Source organism: Balaenoptera borealis (assembly GCF_965194805.1).
Source record: "Balaenoptera borealis genome assembly, chromosome: X".
NCBI lineage: Eukaryota > Metazoa > Chordata > Mammalia > Artiodactyla > Balaenopteridae > Balaenoptera > Balaenoptera borealis.
The window spans coordinates 117,569,327-117,582,333 of NC_138881.1; the positions used below are offsets into that span (position 1 = coordinate 117,569,327).

Genomic DNA, 13,007 nt, shown 5'->3' on the forward strand with positions numbered 1-13,007 from the left:
TATTTATTAAGCACTCTAATTCTTACCAGCAAATAAATATGCTAAAGTTTAGTCAGGAACTACCTGCATCAAAAAGGCATGGTGGTGGTTTCCCATTAAATACGTAGATTCCTGGACCGACTCTCTGAGAGAGGAGAACCATTGGGTCTTTACTGAAGAACTATGTCTTTAGCACTGACTGTTTACCTGAACCTAAAAGATAATTCATTGTGTGTCAGAAGTCCAGTAATATTTTCAGAAGGGCTCTTTCTAGTTAAAAGATAGAAATAAAAAGTATAAGATAATATAAATGCTGGTGAATATTGCTGCCTAATAAACCCACACTTCAGAAATAAGTCATCTAGATCTTGCAAAATATTGATAACATCTACTTGGGAATTAGAGAAAAATTAAGTAGCAGAACTAATGCAGTAATGTTACCAACCCTTTCAAGTTAGGCTCAAACAAGGGTGCTTCTGCCTGGTGTGGCTCCAGCCAATACAACGAGATTGAATTTGGTTCAGCAGCAAAGGAAAGTTTTATTCTTTGATCAAAAGAACGGAGAGGCACCAGCTTGCACTCCAGAGCACACGCTAACCGACAGGCTGTGGGTGGGGCTGCTTTATAGGGTTCTTGGCAGTGGGGAGGGGGCGGTGTTCTCGCGGTGTTCTCGCGGTGTTTTCCTGGGGTTCTCGGGAGTGCAGGTGGGTTGCTCCCGGCTCCAGATTGCGGTGCGGCGCGCAGCGTCTCTGTGCACGGCTCGCCGTCGCCATTTTGAAGTGAGGTGTTGGTGCAGCCTTTTTCCACAAGGCTCGCCAAGTTGGTGTGTCACGAGCAGCAGTTCTGCACTGGGACCTCTAATCCGACGTGCAGTTCTGCCCATGGCCCTCTACAGGCAAGTGAAACTAGACTAAGCACAAAGGAAGAGGTTAGACCTTACCTTATCACCTGGATTGCATCTTGTTTCTCCCTGGGACCTCCGTGGGCTTGGCCCGTCACGGTAAGTTTAATAATACAATCATTATAATAACAGATATTTTTCTAGCTGTTTACAAAGTTTACAAAGAGCTTTATAAAAATATCTTTATATTGGGACTTCCCTGGTGGCGCAGTGGTTAAGAATCCGCCTGCCAGTGCAGGGGACACGGGTTCGAGCCCTGGTCCAGCAAGGTCCCACATGCCGCGGAGCAGCTAAGCCCATGCGCCACAACTGCTGAGCCTGCGTGCCACAACTACTGAAGCCCAGGCGCCTAGAGCCCGTGTTCCACAACAAGAGAAGCCTCCACAGTGAGAAGCCCACGCACTGCCCCCCGCTCGCCACAGCTAGAGAAAGCCTGCACGCAGCAACGAAGACCCAACACAGCCAAAAATAAATAAATAAATTTATAAAATATCAAAATCTTTATATAGATCATCTCGTTTGATCTTACAGCTACCCCGAGGCCTATATAGGTAGGCCAGGTGTTATAGCTGAAGAAGTTGGGGTTTAGGACGCAATCGATAAATGGCAGTCAGGGCTAGAATTCATGTCTTTTTTTCTAGAGGCTTCTTGTAATCTATGTATGACCCAATTCCCTGCAGTTGCTGTAGTTGCTTTCTCAGACCCCACTGACTCTGCTGCTTGACACAGCTGTCCTAGAAGCCACTAAGCATGGTTTCTTACAGCTAAACAATAAATAACAAGCAGCTTCTAGCTTTAGCGAAATTCCATGGTTAAATGTCATAACACTGCTGAGGCCAAAATGAAGGGGCTCTGTTATTCTAGGCCTTCAGGTAAGATAGCCTATTTTATATTCTACAGGAATTCTGCTGTATGTGATTCTAGTCCCAATGAGTGCCACCTTCATTCCTCCAAGCAGGAAATATTCTGAGAAGTCTGGCTTCAGCCCCAAATATTTATTATAAGATTCTCATTTTATGGACTCCTCTCTCAAATGGTTATCTTGAGTTCAACCTTGTGTTGCCCTTTTCCTATATATTCTCTGCAGGGAATGGTAGAAGTTGGTGGGACAGAGAGAAGAAGGCAGCACATTGGAACTAACCATATTGACTTGATATTTTGTCATTTTTCATGCCTTTGGAAAAGAAATAGAAAATTTGTATACAGTTTTAAAATATTACAGAAAGCAGGGTTGTATTGCCTTGCCAAATTCTGTCTTGTATTTTGGAAACAGGGGCACTTGTCTGGATGTTTTGGCTACACTTAAATATTAATAATTATTTCTTTATTAAAAAACAGTGTTCCTGGGAAAAGAGCATAGGCATATGTTTGAGAAAAGAATGTTGTGCACCTCAAAAAACATTTCTAAGAAAACGTTTGCCCTTTGACTAGACACTACATTTCCCCCCTCCCCACACAATTCCTCAACCAGGCATGTAAATAAATCTGGCCTAGTGATAACAATATGTTTATTCTCAGTATTAAAACATATATTTTATATAAGTAGATGTCAGTGAATGTTTTCCCAGGTGTTTGTGGACAAGAGAATAATTTAGAGGAAGAAATCTGAGAGAGAATTTAAGTAGTTAAATGGATTGGTCTTATATTTAGAAGTTCTTTTCTCATTTGTGGCTTAACTCTTTCCCAGAAGGGCAAGAAGAGCCAGACATGCTGCAGTCGAAGCTTACCATTCCAGAAGCTCTTCTGAGAAGGTTAGTAGTAACATGTTTCTTCTTCAAGTCTGGTCTGAAACAGTTACCACAGCTTCTTATCAGCCAAGTTCAGCCTTGACAGGAGAGGGAGTACAACTCAAAAAAATAAGGGGAAGAGGCAGCTCTTTGGAAGCAAAGGCAGGAGTAATTTTTCACCTATCCAATGACAAGTAGTCAGATATTGCTTTAATTTGAGTTTGCTTTGTGAGGATGAGGCACATTTGGCCTAAATAAAACCTGTTCACCTTGAAAACTACTGCTTGGGTTACTGCTACAGAACAGGAAAGACAAAAACTGGGGTTGAGGGAGGATTATTACATGAAAAATGTTTTAATTTTTATTTTAAACGAAATATATGACTAAATGTTCTAAAGTTGTTTGCAAAAGTTGCCTTGGCCCAAGAGAAATATTAGACATCTTAATAGAATATAGGAAAACGTGGCTTGGGTTTAAGTATTGCAACAAATGAAATGGAAGACTGGAGTGACTGCTTGAAATGCCACTAGGCAAATTCCTCTTGTCCAAAGTAATATTATAAAGGACTGAGTTCCATGTGATAACTGTCAGTGCTGATAATATCAACATAGAAAAACAGTCTATTTTAATGGTGAATCTTTGCAGTTAATTACTTATACTTCCTTAGTAACTAATTTTATTTTAAAAATTGATTTTCAAGATTTAAATTATGAATACTTGGCTGTGCCATTGATAGATGTATGAGTTATGGGTTTAATTACCCTCATGGCTCTTGGGAGTTGAACACATTGGAATAAGAACTACAATTATTTATCACTCAGAATATACAGCAGCTATTCTACTTATGAATCAGTTATGTTCCAGGTTCCTAAAGGCTATTCTCAAGGCCATTTGTTTCTAAGTTCTAAGTTGCACTATGAAATGACTGCCAATGACATTTATTGGTGGAATGCAGTGTTAGCCATTTGTTCTGGCTTATGATTTCTTGGTATCTATGCAATTGGGTAAGTCAAAGCTTTGTGAGCAGTTTCTGTATTATGGCAGAAAGCACTGGATAGTGTGGGATCCAAATTATTGTCCTGGCTCTGCTAGTGACTGGATTTGCGACTTTGGGTAAGTCCTTTCATCTTATTGCGTTAATCCTCTGTATACTGAGGGGTCTGGACCAGATGATCTTGCTTCAGGTTCTAGTTTAAAGCATCTTGAGCCCTGAGACAGGTTTACATCAGAGCAGTTACCATAAACATTTGAACAGCAAGCAGACAAACCTGCTAAAATGGGTTATTTCTGCTCTACTATTGAAGTGGACTTAGAAAATATCTACTTTATTTAGGTATAATTTATGCACAATAAACTGCATCAATTTAAAGTGTACAGTTTGATGAGTTTGGTAGTTGTATACACACATAAAACCACCACCAAAATCAAGGTAGAGAACATTTCTATCATCCCAGAAAATATTCTTTATGCACTTTTGTAGTTTGTCCCTCGCTCTGCCCCTAGCCCTGGACAACAAATGGTCTGTAGTTTTTCATTAGAGATTAGTGAAAAAATCTAGAGTTGCATTTTCTAGAGTTTTATATAAATGGAATCATACAGTATGTACTCTTTTCTGTATGGCTTCTTTCATGAGCACAGTTAGTTTGAGATTCATCCATGCTGTTGCATGTATCAGTAGTTCCTTTTTAAAATTGCTGATTAGTTTTTCATTGTATGAATATTTCAGAGTTTTGTTTGTTCACTTATAAATTGATGAACATTAGGATTGTTTCTAGATTATGGCTCTCATGAATAAATTTGTTATGAACATTTGTACGGACATTTGTTTTAATTTCTCTTGAGTAAACACCTAGGAGTGGAATACTGGGTTTTACGGAAGGGATATGTCTAAATTTTTAAGAAACTGACAAATGCTTGGGCTATACCATGTTACAGGTCGATCAGCAGTGTATGAAAGTTCCAGTTGCTCCAAATCTTACCACTATTTGTTAAGATCAGTCTTTTTAATTTAATCATTCTAATGCGTGTACAGTGGTATCTAATTGTGATTTTAATTTGCATTTCTTTTGATGACTAATGGTATTGATTATCTTCATGAACTGACTTACCATTTGTATATCTGCTTGGTGTCTGTACAAATCTTCTACTCATTTTTTATTGGGTAGTTTGGCTATTATTTGTAAGAATTCTTTATAAAATCTAGATACAAATAATTCGTCAGTATATGCATTGTGAATATTTTCTGCCATTCTCTGGCTTGTCTTTTTGTTTTCTTCATGGTGTATTTCAAGAGTAAAAGTTTTTAATTTTGATGAAGTTAAGTTTATTAATTATTTTTCAATTTTTTTTCATAATTTTTATGTCCTAAGAAATTTATGCTGTCTTCATGCTTGCAAAGATTTTCTCCCAAGTTATCTTGTAGAAGTTTTATAGTTTGAGCTTTTACACATAGGTCTATGATCCATTTCAAATTAAGTAAGAGACAATGTTCTTTTTTAAAAAACAGATATACAGTTATTGATCCATTTTTTGAAAAGACTCTGCTTTCCCCATTTAATTGTCTTGGAACCTTTCATGAATATCTACTGATTTTTTTTGGCATTTATTTCTAGCATCTCTATTCTGTTTTCTTGATGTACCTGTTTATCCTTTTGCTAAAATCATGCTGTCTTGTTTATTACAACTTTATAGTAAGTCTTGAAATCAGATAGTGGAAGTCCTCCCACTGTGTTCTTTTTAAAAATTGCTTTGGCTATTCTAGGTTTCAATTTTTATATCAATTTTAGAAGCACCTTGTCAACTTCTTCAGAAAAGCCTGCTGATATCTTGATTAGGTTTGCCTTGAACCTATAGATCAATTTGGGGTGGAGTGACATTGTAACAATATTGAGTCTTCTATTCCATGAACAAGGTATATCTCTCTATTTATTTTGATTTTCTAAAAACATCTCTCAGTAATGTTATATAGTTTTCACTGAAAGGTATACACATCTTTTATTAAATTTATTCCTAAGTATTTTATGATTTTTGGTGTTATTTTAAAAAATTTAGTTTTCCAGAGGCTTGCTGCTAATGTAAGAGATAGAATTACTTTTTGTGTATTAATTTTATACCTTACAACTTTTCTAAATTTTATTAGTTCTAGTAGCTGTTTTGTTGCTTCATTGGGATTTTCTATGTAAATAAGCATGGCCATCTGCAAACAGAAGTAATTTTATTTATTTATTTCCAGTCCTTATGCGTTTTTTTTTCTTCTTGCTTCAATGCCGTGGCTAGGACCACCAATACCATGTTGAATAGAAGTGGTGAGACCAGACATGCTTGTATTTTTCCTCATATTAGGGGAAAGCATTCAATATTTTATCAATTAAGTATGATGTTAACTGAAGGGGCTTCACGGACTACCTTTATCAGGTTGAAGAAGTTCTGTTTTATGTCTATTTGGTGAAGTGTTTTTATAATTAATGGGTATTGAATTTTATCAGATATTTTTTCAACATCAATTATTTGATCATATGTTTTGTTTGTTATTTAGGCTGTCAATATGGTGAATTATATTAATTGATTTTCAAGTGTTAAACCAGTCTTGCTTTACTGGGGTAAATACTAACTGGTCATTATGCATTAGCCTTTTTATATATTGTAGGATTAGATCTGTCGTTGTTTTGTTAAACATTTTTGCCTCTATATTCTTAAGGGACATTGGTGTGTAATTTTCTTTTTGTGTAATGTCTTTGTTAGGTTTTTGATATCAGGGTTGTGTGAGCTTCATAAAATGTTTTGTGAAGTGTTTATTTTTCCTCTGTTTTCTGAAGAACTTTATATAAGACTGTTGTTATTTCTTCATTGGAAGTTTGGTAGAATTCACCAGTGAAACCATATGAGCATGGAGTTTCCTAGTGAGAGGATTTTTGATAAAAATAAACTTATTTAATAGATATTAAATAATATTAAGATATTAACTTATATTTTCCAAAAACATTGCCTGATTCATGTCATTGGTATAAAGTTATTCAAAATGATAATCTTTTTATTGTTGGTATAATCTCTACTGATGGTTCCTTTCATTAAAAATTTTTTTTGTATTTCTTTTTTTCCCTAGTAAGAGATTTATCAATTTTCTTTATTTCTTCAAAGAACTAGTTTTTGGTTTTGTTAATTTTCTGTAATGTTTGCCTATTTTCTATTTGTTGATTTCTGCTCTTTATTTTTCCTTCCTTCTATCTATTTGGGTTTATTTTATTCTTCTTTTTCTAGATTCATGATGAGAACTTTAATTCATTGATTATTAGGTGTTTCTTCTTTTCTCATATAACTATTTAAAACTAAAGTTTCTCTCAAAGTACTTCTTAAGCTGCATCACACAAATTTTTGTTTTGCATTGTCGTTAATTTTCAAATGGTTCCTAATTTGTTTTTTGATTTCTTCTTTTACCTATAGATTATTTAGAAATATGTTATTTAATTTCCAAACTTTTAATGAAGTTTTGTCTAGTTCTTCTGTCATTTGATGAGAAAGGGTTGTTAAAATTCTCCACTCTAATTGGGAATTGTCTATTTTTCCCTTTAGTTTTCTCAATTTAGTTTTCATGTATTTTGAGATGCTGTTGTTAGACATAGATGCATTTATGATTGTTGTGTCTTCCTCATTTCCTCTTTAGATCTGTTAATACTCTTTTTCTTAAAATCTATTTTATCTGATATTAATATAGCCACTCCTTTCTTCGTAGGCATACTGCTTGCACAGTATATCTTATTCCATCCTCTTATTTTCAGCCTATCTTTGTCTTTATATTTAACATGTGTCTCTTGTGAATAGCACACAGTTGAGTCTTGATTTTTTCATTTATTCTGATAATCTCAACCTTTTAACTGGAATGGTTAGTCTATAAATATTTAATGTAATTATTGATATGGCTGTATTTATATCTGCCATTTTGTTATTTTTTTTATTATTTGTATTCTGTTTTCATTCCTCTGTTACCCCTTTTCTTTTAGATTATTTAAATATATTTTGAATTTCATTTTACTTTATTTATTGGCTTTTTCATTATATCTCTTTATATTTTTTAGTGGTTTCTCTAATAATTAAAATATACATTCTTAACTTTTATACTCTACTTGGAGTAAGTACTACTTTATACTACTTCATGTAAAATGTAGAAACACTGCAACCATGTAGATCCATTTGTTTTTTTTCACTGACCTTTATGCTATAGTTGTCATATATATTACATCTACATACATTATGAACTCCATGTGAGAATGTTATAATTTTTACTTTAACAATGTTATGTATTTTAAAGAAATTAAGAGAAAATTAGTATTTTTCTCAGATATTTATCATTTCCGTTTTTCTTCCTTTATTCCTGAAGATTCGAGTTTCCCTTTATTATCATTTCTCTTCAGTACAAAGAATTTGCTTTAGCATTTCTTTTAGTGGAGGTTAGATGGCAACAAATTCTCTTAGTGTTCCTTTACTTGAAAGTGTCATTACCTTGCTTTCACACTTGAAGTATATTTTGTTGGATATAGAATTCTGGATTAATAGTTTTTCAGGTTTTTTTTCCAGCAAATTGAAGACGTTGTTCTCCTGTAAAGATATAGTCTCCTGGACTACATGCTTTCTGAAAATAAGTCTGTGGTTATTCAAATTTTTGTTAATGTACATACAGTGTGTACAAGGTATAGATATCTTTGAGGTTTTATTTTTTCCTGAAGGTTATTGTTATTATCTTCAGGAGGGACAGTTTGTTACATGCTTACTCTTCCATGTAGGAAGTGGAACTTATGGTGAAATTAAAGCAATTTGGCTATTCTTAATTGCCAGAGTCCACTGGTAGCTTCCAATGATTGAGTAGGGAAAACCCATAAGTTTATTCTTGATTCTGTATTTCAATAAAAGTAAGTTGCATACCAAATTCATCCAATGAACAAACATTCATTAGCAAGGATGCACCCATTCTTGGTGAAATTCCAGCATTCTGTCCTTTAGGCATTTAGACAAGAACATTGCATGAATGGTTCACTCCAGACAGTTGTTGTAATCAGGTGGAATTCCATTAATCTTCTAGTTGGATTTAATGACAAGGTTTCTACGTAAAGGAGTCGGGTATACGACAGAAAAGAATCCTTAGGCATAGAGCGCAATTTTGAAGGGTACTAGAATGCTGTGCTCACCAGTAATTACACCCAGTTAGTACAAGAATGGAGGTGCCATTACAATATTTCCAGCCAATCCACATATATTAAACATAACTAAATTAACCACAAAAACTTGTTTCTAATGCCCCTTAAGCTAATGAACCAAGCCTTTTACTTAAATTAAGAAAATGATAGTTCATCCTGATTAGAGCCTTTCAAAGCCAACTACAGATAGCGTGCTTTCTTGATTAGTGCATTTCAAATATTAATTAACTCCTCCTAAGGGTGTAGATTAAAACTAAGTCACACATGTATGTCACACTGTGTATACTAAAGTATTGTAATGTAAATTATAGATAACGTAAAAACCATGCAGTGGCAGAGTCCCTCTCCCCCTGTTATTGTACCCTTATTGATGAAGTTTCCTAGTTCTTCTTTGCTGTGCTGGTTAATTCCACTCTCCACCCCCATCACCAAATAAAAACAGGTGAATTTTGTGCTTCATGGTACTTACAGCACACTCCAAGGATGAGATAAAAAATAAGAAATCGTTAATTGCTTAGGAAGATGGGTTCTGCCTAGATAAATTTTCTCAGCCATTTGTAGAACTATCCGTCTCTGGTTAAAATATGCCAACTGACACATAATATTTTCATAGTAGAAAAATAAAGTTTCCCTAGGATTAAAATTGCCATCTTAAAGAAAGGATAGATTAAAAATCACACTTAAGTCTTGTATTAGTCCATCTGGACTGCTGGAATAACATAATACCACAGACTGGGTGGTTCATATGCAACAGAAATTTATTTCTCACATTTCTGGAGGCTAGAAGTCCAAAATTAGAGTGTCAGTATGGTCGGATTCTGGTGAAGGCCCTCTTTCTGGTGGCAGACTGCTGCCTTTTCATTGTGTCTTTACATGGTGGAAGGGGTTAAGGAGTTCTGGGGTCTCTTGTAAAAGAGCACTAATCTCATTCATAAGGGCTCCACCCTCATGACTTAATCACCTCCCAAAGGCCCCACCTTTTAAAACCATCATATTGGGCATTAGGATTTCAACATATGAATTTTGGGGTGACACAAACATTCAGGCCATAGCAAGTCTGCATGCATATACTTTATATTATACTTGGTATCTTCATATTAAAGTAGTACTTTGACCCTAAAATGGAGAAAAGAAGGTAGCATTATTTTGATTGCACATACACATTTTATATAGGAAAAATATTTATTGGAATAAATTAAGTACAGCAGCTGACAGCCAAATAAGTAAATGTTACAGAATGTGTTCCCTGGAAACAGAATCTGAGATGGAGAGTTGGATGCAGATTTACTGTAGAGTGCTCTTGGGAGATTTACCTGCAAGGAAGTGAGGAAGGCAGAGTTGAGCAAAGGGAGAAGCTGACATAAATTTACAATTGGGGCCTCAGGTAACCTTATGGAGAGTTTGGGGTCAAAGATGGTCTCAAATAAAGGCAAGGGGGCTGGAGCTTTGTATCTCTTTCTCAGCCAGTCATTAGCCATGGACAACCCCTGGGAGGGAACATGAGTGTAGGTTGAGACAATTCTTTTAGTCAGGGAGAATGTCCAGGGAGGGACTGAGTTGTCAGCCATCAGCATCTGATAAATCCACCTCCTTCCCCCTTACAGTATATCAGCCAAGAAGATATAGATGGTGTAAAACATTATCCACTCTCTACACTGCTCAAAACTACTTGTCCCTTATGGTAAGTTTGCCCTATCTGGAAGAGTTTGTTCAGAAATCTGGTTGGTCTCATTGGTTTTTTTCCCTGGGGAACCTTATAAGGGAAGGGCTAGAAGGACAAACAACAGAGCCCTTCTGCTGCATTTGATCTTGAGACTACAAATGATACATATAATCCTCCTCAGTGACATATTCTAGATTCCTTTCTCCCTCAGCTCGCACTTTTGTTGACCTAAATAACTTGCCTGGTGGATTGATGTAGATTGTCATCCCTGAACCCTGGGTTAGCACATTGAGAGACATAGAAATCTACCACTCAGATGCTGCTTCAAGAAAGGACACATTGCCGAAATGTGAGGAATGTGGTAAGCCAGCGGTTTCTAGATGTTAGCTTCTTCATGTCTCCTTTGGCTTTTGCGCAGAAATCATGTACTTCTAGGGTGGCTCCAGCCAATGACAGAACAAGACTGTGTTATAAGGGCTTAGCCATTTCTGCCCAAAGTGGAACTCTTCTAAAGGAGCAACCTGTTGTGCTGACAGCATTGTGTCAGGTCTGTATCATGGTCTGAGGGGTCCCCCTACACAACCCTACCTTCTCCCTTTCACTTTCACAAGTGTTTTCTCCAATACATCTTTGATACTTCTAACTATATATTGGCATTACCTTCCTGGAGGACCCAACTGACACAGTGGTACCAGAAATGGTGTAAAAAAGCAGGCACTGAGATATGCTTTGGGGACTGAATCACTCAATGTGTGACTGACAGTGAGGACACCATCCTGGGATGTGATGGAGGATAATCTCTAGCACTAGATGGACGACCAATTGCTAAAAATTCACCAGTTTTTTAGGAGGATGAAATGCCCTGGCAGGTGCAATGTTTAAAATGTTTGAAGCAAAAATACATAGAAAGACAATGAAGTTGGTTGTTAAGATACACTGATGCCCTAGAGAGGGATAATGAAAAGATAAGAGCTGTTAGCAAGCAGTGGGAAACTAAGTATGAAAGCCAGAGGAGCTCTTTGGTAGCTTACAAAGAGGCCGAGACAAGAAGAAACTGAAGACCAAACTGAGCCCTTAATAGTGGCAGGATTTCTCCTTGGCACAACTGACATTTTGGGCTTAATAGTTCTTTGTTGTCCTCTGCATTGTAAGATGTTTGGCGGCATCCTAGTGTCTACCCGCTAGATACCAGAAGCATCCCCACCCCATCATGACAATAGAAATTGATTCCAGAGATTGCTAAATATCCCCTGGAGGGCAATATTGTCCCCACTTTAAGAATGACTGAGTTAGAATCACTGAGCTTCAAAGATAATTGAATGCTTAAGTAGATTGGTTATGCCAAGGCCAGAGACCTAGTTAGGAAAATCTGGGACACTGACACATGAGAAGGGAACATATGGTTGTGTGCCCTAGATATTTTGGATTCCCAGATTCCTCTAACCCTCACAGACTGTAGAGGCTACCTGCCATTCTCTATTAAGAGCTATCACTTTCTCTTCCAACCACCTCTGTGCCAGAAGACACTGCAGAGACCTTTCCTACACAAAGCAATAGAAACCTCATCAGAATTTGCCATATCTCCTCTCCTGGCTACCAGGAAGATAAGTAGGGTTATGTCACAGCATAATCCCGCTGGAGATATACTGAGCGTAATAGAGGTATAATACTATACCTCAAAGGAGCTACAAGAATTAGCCAACATGTACCAGTAGGAGCTGAAGGAATATGTACTTGTATGACTGAATCTTGAAGGTGCTTGACCAAGGAAACTGGATCATAAGACTAGATAAGGAAGAGTTACTGACTTGGGAGCACTCTCCCAGAATGCTGGATTTAACACGCTATTAAGAACTCCAGGGAATGGTGCAATCTTACTGTTAGGATACCTCCTAGAAGCTTGAGAAGGCAATGGTCCACACTGAACAGTGCTGAAGTGTCATAGTAAGCAGTGGACAAAGGATTAAAAAGCTTAGGAAAGTGGGAATTCAGGAGTGGATAAAATATGGCCAGACCTACCAAAGGACTGTATTCCATGGCAAGGCCATTAGGAATATGCTTGTGAGAGGGGTAACAGATCATTCAGAAGTCCAGTGTTGGTTTTCCTCTGCAGGCTATAGTTGATGGTGGGAGAGGCTGTCATGGAGCTTGTTGATAGTAATGGGGAAGATGGAACCATGAAGGAATAGTGGTCACATGAGGCTAAATGTGAGGCTTAGTGGTCAGAGGCCAGAGAGTCAGAATTATTGTAATGACCAGCCAGGTTGGAGAGGCAGCTAAGGGGGCTTGATTCCCCAAGAGTTGTAGAGATGATTAATAGATCATGGTATCTGTAGGGCCAAAATACATGGACAACAAATTAGGGTTGTACTTAATACATTTAATCAAAGAAAGTGATAATTGATGGCAGGAGACTGAGAATATCACCTCAACAAAAAGTCATGGCACCTTGTACAATTCTTGACCCTGAGCCAGATTTCAGACCCATAACCCACTGACTGAAGGTGTGGCTGGGTCCCTGGGAAGGGGAAACCTGAAACACTATGGCA

General features: G+C 36.9%; 2 long non-coding RNA genes across 3 annotated transcripts in view; both read left to right on the plus strand.

The window, feature by feature from the left end:
* Window positions 1-13,007, plus strand: part of LOC309620134 — a 687,819-nt gene that overhangs the window by 233,235 nt on the left and 441,577 nt on the right. The gene's annotated exons all lie outside the window — the stretch shown is intronic.
* Window positions 1-13,007, plus strand: part of LOC309620116 — a 424,458-nt gene that overhangs the window by 25,000 nt on the left and 386,451 nt on the right. For both annotated transcript variants that reach the window (XR_014239420.1, XR_014239421.1), the window contains exon 1: window positions 1-13,007. This exon is cut by the window's left edge and continues 25,000 nt beyond it; it is cut by the window's right edge and continues 18,858 nt beyond it. This is a non-coding gene — a long non-coding RNA (uncharacterized lncRNA).